Here is an 8326-nt window from a genome sequence, read left to right as displayed (position 1 = left end):
TTAAGCGGGTTGGAAAATGAATGAATGAATAACAATTTTCATGTTTTTGAGCTAACATTCTGCTAACATTCACCTACTGCTTCGCAATGTCCGCCCAGCAGACAACACAAAGTCGTTACGTCACCACGTTGATTTTTGACTACACTGGATGCGCTTGGTTTATAATACAAATACATTTGTTTTCATATGTTTGGTATGAATTCTGATATTATTATTTTATGGTGGAATTTCCACGGTTTCCCGCTAGTTTCATTTATTTAATTGTACAAACTGTAAAGCATAAAACCATCTATCTATCTATCTATCTATCTATCTATCTATCTATCTATCTATCTATCTATCTATCTATCTATCTATCTATCTATCTATCTATCTATCTATCTATCTATCTATCTATCTATCTATCTATCTATCTATCTTGTAAAGATTAAAAAATTAAATGTAACAAGCATGTTCTACTCAGGATCCCTCGACACAGGCATATTTTATTGAAGAAAGATTAGCAGAAAGAAGATATCTGTCCATCCATCCATCCATTTTCTTGTAGATAGCCACTTATCTCCCTTGCAGGCCACAGGTCTCATCTGGCTACGGGGAAAGATGAGACGTCAGCTCATCGCGGGGCAGAAAGAAGATACTTGAGCTGCTAATTGCATATCTGAAAGCTCAGTTTGTACAAGTTTGATCAATCAATCAAGTAAACCATTCATTCAATTATTGTAATCAATAAATACATTCCCACAAAAATCATGAGGTCCTTCTCAGGTAAATGGGAGAGGTGAACATAAACGTTTCCTTAAAAACATTCAACATTGAATTGTGCTTAAGGAACACTCATTTGAGACAAATCCCACTCAAAAAAAAAAAGACTCAGTTCAACTTGTAACCATGGAAACAGAAAAATAAATATGGCAAAAAAAAAATTGCTAAATAGAAAAAGGCACCACTTCGGTGCTTCATTGTTGTGTGTAGATACTGAGGAGAGATTTGAGATCTGCCTCCATGATGGGCAGAAGAATGGATGGATCTCCTCCTCACTTCCCTCATAGTGATGTCACAAATGAACCCTATACATTAGAGGCTTGTCTGCTCAGTCTGGAGAGTATATTATGTCATCTTTTGTAACACCTGGTATCTTTGAAGCATCTGCTTCTCCATCAGATGTCATCTATATTTCAGAGACACTCTTATCTTTTTCATGTGTACTGTTGTGTTCTCTTTTGATAAGGAAACCAATTAAATGACCTTCAAAGCTGCTTTTAAGATTGGTTTTATTTAAGAGCTACTTTTGAAAAAAAAAAGTTTTCTTTTTCACCACTCAAAATGCAAAATAAATCCACTGACACAAAGCTTGCCGGAATACAACTTGAGAGAAGTAAAGCTCTTCTGCCTTGGTGCCAAAAGAAGGCAGAGGCAACGGTTGACCTTGTCCTTCTTTGCTGTTGGTCTGTGGGTTTGGGCCAGGGACAGGAACTCCCTGTACAGACAGTGTGTCTGCGATTGCTGAAACTACTCCACAGTAGAACGCTTTGTTCACTGCCACCAAGGAAAACTTAGACAACAAAAACACACACATTCTGGAAAACTGAACACTTGGGAGGATTTGTTTTCTCCTCAAAAGTCCTGCTTGGGTTTCAGTGGTATATAATAATCCCCTTAGAGGGGAAAAATCATACAATTTTACAAAAATGCCAGATGCTTGCGAGACGTGTTGTTATCAAAGCATTAATCTATATTTGCAAGTAGTAAAAGGTTGTTATATGCAAATGGCATAACTGCATTGTGACCCAAGACTTGAATTGTTTAATTATATGGGTAGCGGTCAGGATTGGGGGTGCGACTGGAGTAAAAGAATGAAATACTTGGAAAATTTTCAGCCTCACATTTTATATCAATATATACAGAGTTCAGAGGAATAATATGATTCTCAGATGCTTAGTTAAAAGACATTTAAAGCTCAACAACGTCTGTGACAGGACATTTAAAGTCAAGACGCTTCACAAGCACATGCTAATAAAATATTAATGTTACAGCAACATTTGGTCTTGCGCAGCCAAAAAACTACTTGGCATTTTTCATTCTCTTCCAATTCATTCAGCCAAATATCACAGGCAAATAGTGTCACTTGACTGTGGCCACAGAACTGATAGGTTATCCAATTATGTGCGTTGATGCATTTCCTGTGAAGCTGGGACATTGCTCATGACCTTTGCTTGATAGAAAAGAAAATTTTCTCCCCCTAAGGATACAGAAAAATCTCCACCCCTTCAGTGAGTCACTGGAGGAGTGAAGAATATATGGTTGATGTGTAGATGTAATTTCTGGAGAAATGCTGCTTAAACAGCAGCCATCCCGCTCACCCTTACGTCATACGATTCCCTCTTTGCTGGCACGTCTGAGGGTTTTAGAGAGGTGGCGACAGGGGATGGGAAGTCCTTGTCGCTCTTAGCCCAGTGTCTCAGAGCAGGTTATCTCTCCCTGCAGCAAGCTGCCACGCGCCTATTGCACCTGATTGTCTCATCGGCACATTCCAGGTTAGAGGGCCCGACAAGCCAGGACAGAGCAGGCAGACAGTGATACACTTGTTCGGCAGCCACAGGTGTAGCTGCCCTCTTTTCCTGCACCCTCCCAGAGGCATGCTATTAGTGGAGGAGCAATAGGGATCTGAAAGCGAGGCAGGGAAAAATCAATGACAAATGACTTGGGTTTTTTTTTTTTATGAAGCACAGCAAGAGAAGATTTTTTCCATGTGCAGTCATCTTATTGACTCTCATCCCTGTTCATCATTTGAAGTACACTCAGAGGTAAAATACAATAAAGCAATAGGCTGAGTTGTGTAGACACATGGTACAAAGCTTTAAAAAAAAAAGGAATTTTACAGCATTGATTCACCCACTTTATTGAACTGGGCCAAAACATATATGGCCTGCCATTACTAATAAGCTGGGAAGTATAGGGGCTGAACAAGATGACGGGAAGGAGGTAGTGGAAAAAGTATTTAAAGGCCACAAAATGAAAGCAAACACGAGTAGAATTTTTCCTTTCTTCTGTCAATTATGCTCACATAAGACTGAAGGAGTGGGTTTCATTTTAACTTCTCCTTACGACACTCTCCAAAGATACTATGAAAATGTGACAACCTTACTGCACACCTGTAATAAACATATCAGCATCTTGATATACTACACCTATCAGGGCGGCCTGAAGGTTTTTTGCACAAAGTCTTACATCTTTAACTTGAAAAATGAGAGCAAACAGAAATGTGTCACCTTTATATTTTGTTCAGTATTTAAAGTGAACGTAAGGATAACTTTCTCTTTATCTTCCACTTTTACATTTTAAACACAGTAACTTGGAGAACACACTTTAAATGGTTTGATCATTTGATTCTTCCCTCCAGAGCAGAATAATGCTCTACCGCTCTAATCCCCACTGAATCTCCCAGACATTAATAAATCCCCTTCATTCAGTCAGACATACACAAGTACATGTCCCATCGATGTGTTTGCCTTTCTGGGTCTGCTTGACTGCCACTGAGGGATGATCAGCCATTCAGGGAAGGGCTGAAACAGGAAGCAAAGCATTTTGGTGATGTAATTGGCAGCAGTCACAGAGGACAGAGATAAATAAGGAGGAATTCAAAACAATGTGTTTGAGCATGCATCGTATGCACAGAGGTATTGTGTTTTGTCTTTTGTCTCACTGATTCACTGTCGCTCAAGTGCTTAAATTTTACAGCGGTCTGCAGTGTGGACATCTGACATTTCAGTGCAAAAACAGTGGCAATAGGGAGGAGGGCTATAGCAGCATCTCTGATAATACTCTTCTAATAAAAGTTGGCTATCCCCATCTTATCAGAGAGTACAAAGGATCGCAACAGAACACAAATTAGACATGCTAATTTACACGGTTCATAGTGAGCTGCTTCTAAACGGTATTATGAACCTTAGTCATCTTGTGAGCAACAATATCAGCTGCAAGGATGTTTTAGAAATCCCCAGCAAAGATTCCCAATGTAGGGAATGATCCAACAACTCATCTAGGTTAAAATGTATTATATAAAGTGAAGTTGTGGGGAAGTAAGCGACCAAAGAAGGTTGAGTAGTCCCTTTTTTTTCTGCCTTCCTTGTAGTCAAACAATGAAGCAGTGAGAACAACAAGCTGGGGCTGAGTAAGAGGATGCAAGGAGGTGGTGGGGTTGCAGGCTGGGACCTGCTTCAGCATTAAGTTATGTCTTTGTGAGGTAGAAGCACTTGCCTGTGGCAGGTGCAGGTAGCAGACATGACGCTGCTGAGGTGTCTCTATTGAGTCCCAGCCTTCCGAGTTGTCAGGACAAGTTGGAGGATTCAGATTCAATCACCACCCTGTTCTGAAAGCTAACCAGGTACACATAGTATGACTTGCACCTCTAAGGATGGGATGGAGGAGATGGAAAATCCCAGGCTTCCAACATTAAATTATAGGATTGTTGTGATGCTGTTGTTGTGAGGCAAATGTGGAGGATAATACATCATAACAGCAATTACAATCTCAGGGATTTTCTCTAAATGTCCCACCTTCATAAAGCACTAAAAGCATCGACAGATGTCAAGTGAAGTCATATTTCATTGACAGAGACCTCAGCAGTTATAAATGTGAGTTTTTATAGGAGTGGACTAATTCTCAAGTCAGAATTTTAAAGGACACAAAATAACTGGGGTTCATTAAGCCCTGTATTCATCCTCTTGCCCCTATATCTCTCCTGTGTTTATGCCTCAGAAGCACCTGCAGCAACATCACAGTGAATCAGTGACCTGCATGTCTGGCCATGTCATGGGATTCCTGTCATCACAGTGCAATAGTAATCATCTGCACCGAGCAGTCGGAGTGAGGACAAAAGCAAATGTAAATAGTCATTGTGAAATATGTAAAGATATAAAGAATACTAGCAGAAGATGTGACTCACCATGTGCTATTAGCTCAATATATTTTCTTGTTGCAGCAGTGGCGTTTCATGGCATTTTTCAAAGATGTCCCGTGCAAACTTATTTCTGACTACAAAGACAGGGAGCTTCCTCGATATGGTGTTTGAACAGCACGTATAAATCCAAGGCCTGTTTCAGCCTGTGCCAAATTTAAATAAAAAAATCTCAATCTCAATCTCCTGAAACATGTGCTTGCTTGGGGGACTTTGGAGCCTTTGCTGCCACTAGATATACCTGCACAAATAGAGGAGGCTTGAACTGAAAATGAGCTGCCAACAAGGTGTTTGTAAAGGTATTCAAAATTGCTCATACTAAAAGTCACTATGGTTAGAAATTCTGAATTTACTCAAGTAATTGAACATGCAAAGCCAGCCAGGCATAACCATAAAACCTACAGGATGTTGTGCACATAGTCCTGTGTTGTATCTCTGGTTTTAAAGAAGACAGGTTCTAGTCGCTCTAAACACATTTTTATATTGCCTTCTTTATCTGTTGTTCAGTAATCACAGCTCTGTGCAGTAAGTGAAAGGGGCATTTCCAATCCCATTCAGAGTTTTCAACATGTAACTAAGAATATAGCAGGAAGTTCCTCTGCAGAGAGCCCAAAGGCAGAGGTTATGAGTTTATAGCTCACAAAATTCCACTAGTCCCCGAAAAAGCAACAGCTTTTATTAATGCAAATGAGAAACTTCAATAAAAAAATGGGACAGCTGTACATTTATGGAATGTCATATATTTATGACTATAGTGTGACACAATTAAAAAAATCCATTTCCATTTTTTACCGCTTCATCTGCTGTTGCGGGTCACGGGGACTGAGGGCGAAAATTTGGGCGCCAAGCCAGTGCACCGCAGAGCCACACATAGACAGACAAACACGCACACACACACTCACTCCTACGGGCATTTGGAACGGCCAGTTAACATGAAGTTCATGTTTTTGGAGGTGGGAGGAAGCCGGAGAACCCGGAGAGAACCCACACAGGGGAGAACATGCAAACTCCGCACAGAGTGGGATGCGAACCCAGAAATGTCTTGATGTGCGGCAACAGCGCTACCCACTGCGCCAGCGTGCCGCCCACTTAAAAAAAATACATGTCTGAATTTGTATAAGGAAACCACATATAACAGAGAAATAGCATACCAAAATAATACAATCTATAATATGAAATACACAAGCAAAGATAGAAATCATGAACCACCATAATTTTTAAATAAGAATGTACATAAATTTACCTTTTTACTTAATTGAACCTGTAAAGCAAGATTTTACTAGTAGTTCCTTCTATTTGTTCTGTTAAATGTTAAAACAGCATCCTGAAAGCAGAAAAGACTCAAACAGAAACAAAATAATCCTCTGTGGTGTGGTTACGGTTACAACCCAGTATTTCCCATTGAGTTTTATGCTGAAAAATGATGCTGTTTATTTCATTATCTGCTTTCTTTCTTGTGTCTTCAATTCCTTTGTTGCCTTTGGAGAGGGCGATACGGTGTCCTGATGGGCACTTATTGCTGCACAGCACAGCGGTTCCCGGCTTGAGTCCCTCTCTGTGTGGAGTTTGCATGTTCTCCCCGTGTCTGCGTGGGTTCCCCGGCTCCCTCCCACCTCCAAAAACACGCACCTTGGTGAATTGATGATAACAAATTGTACATGAGTGTGTGTGTCTGCGTGTTAGTTTGTTTCCCCGTGGCTACATGGTACACTGGCGTCATGTCCAGTGTACCCTGCCTCATGCCCCCAGTCAGCTGGGAAAGGCTCCAGCACCCCGCGACCCATGACAGCAGAAGAAACGGGTCTAGACTATGGATGGATGGATGCCTCTGGAGAAGCACTAAACATGTCACTTCAACGTAACTATTATTGTATGTAAAATATGTAATACATAACATTATTTTAACTTTTTTAATTATATTAATAGAGGATGTTTTGAAAACTTTGTTTTAAAGGTTTTCTGATTCTAGTGCAAATTTTATTGTTTGACTTTTTACTAGTTTTAGCATTTCAACAAATTCAGTTTTATGTCTTATTTAAAAACATTTTATTCTAGTGTGATCAAATATATTTTGTTTTAATTTGGTAATTATTTTTGATTGCCTTTGTAGAATTTATGATTGTTGAACATTTTGAATTATGTTTGAGTTATGTGCAATATAAAAGATGCTTAATCTTGCCTTGCCTTTGGGCAAAAACAGTCCATGATTGGCACAGTGAATTAAAGCTATTGCATTAGCGATATTTGTTTGTATGGTGCTAAATGAAACCATTAAACAAGGAAACTCTTTTTTGAAATAATTCAAAGGAGGATCATTGTAAAGATGATGGTTGTAAATTGTAGTTTATAAATATCTGTACTGTATGTATGTGCGTTTGACTGAATCTGTCTCTCTGCTGCCACAATCATGTAAATCTACCTACTGTGGGAAGAACAAAGTTTTATCTTCTTGTCTTATCTTATCTTATCAATATACTGAAACATGCTTACCTATAAGGTGAAGTACCTGTCCATGAAAGAGACACATTGTTAGTCAGAATTACGGTACAGCTAAAACTTCAAAATCTGTCTAAACTATCATGTCAGTGCAAACACATAGTCATACATTATGTACATGTGTCCCATAACATCAGCAGTGCTAAGACTAAGACTTGGTGGTGTCACTCCTTCTCAGGAGCCGAAGAAAAAACATTGCTTTATTTTATTTTTTTTAACTAGGGCTTCCAGGAACGATCATCTGTCATCTGAGGTGAGACTCCTTTGAGCAGAGCAGTGTGTTTCTCTCTTAAAATGTAAAGGAATTACTTTTTGTTCCACAACAGAAGTCCACTTCCCTCTCCTTTTCATCACATAGTCTCACTGATCTGAGATTCATCCTAATGCCTCTTCTGTGCCTATGTGTGTGTATATATGAGTGCTTGAGATTGTGTGGAGTGTAGCTAAAATTTCCATAAACATGGTGTGATGTGGTCTGAAAGTACAGTGCCTGAGTTTAAGCACAAACTGTAGTCCTCTAAAATTTACTTCAGCTCCAAACACTTTTCAAAGTTTTATGTATACTGAATTTCATCATTTCAAAATTTCTCAAGTCAAATCCAAAGGCCTAAGCATTAAAAAGTGTAATACCATACAGAATTGTGTACACACACACAAAACCCCCCCCCACAAAAGTTTGTGCATATAAGTGCACGGACGAATGTGTGTGTTTGTGTCAGCTATGGTATAATGATAGACTGACAGTGGCAGCAACAACACCTCCCCAACCAAGTAGAAAAGCCCTACATTCCTGGGCTGCGAGCTGTGAATCTGAGCACAGATTACAGGTTAAAACATGCACCCAGGAGCCACCACTGTTTTAGTAAATACTTT

Source organism: Antennarius striatus, chromosome 18, assembly GCF_040054535.1.
Source record: "Antennarius striatus isolate MH-2024 chromosome 18, ASM4005453v1, whole genome shotgun sequence".
Classification (NCBI taxonomy): domain Eukaryota; kingdom Metazoa; phylum Chordata; class Actinopteri; order Lophiiformes; family Antennariidae; genus Antennarius; species Antennarius striatus.
The sequence above is the reverse complement of the archived record's forward strand: the minus strand, read 5'-3'. Positions refer to the sequence as shown.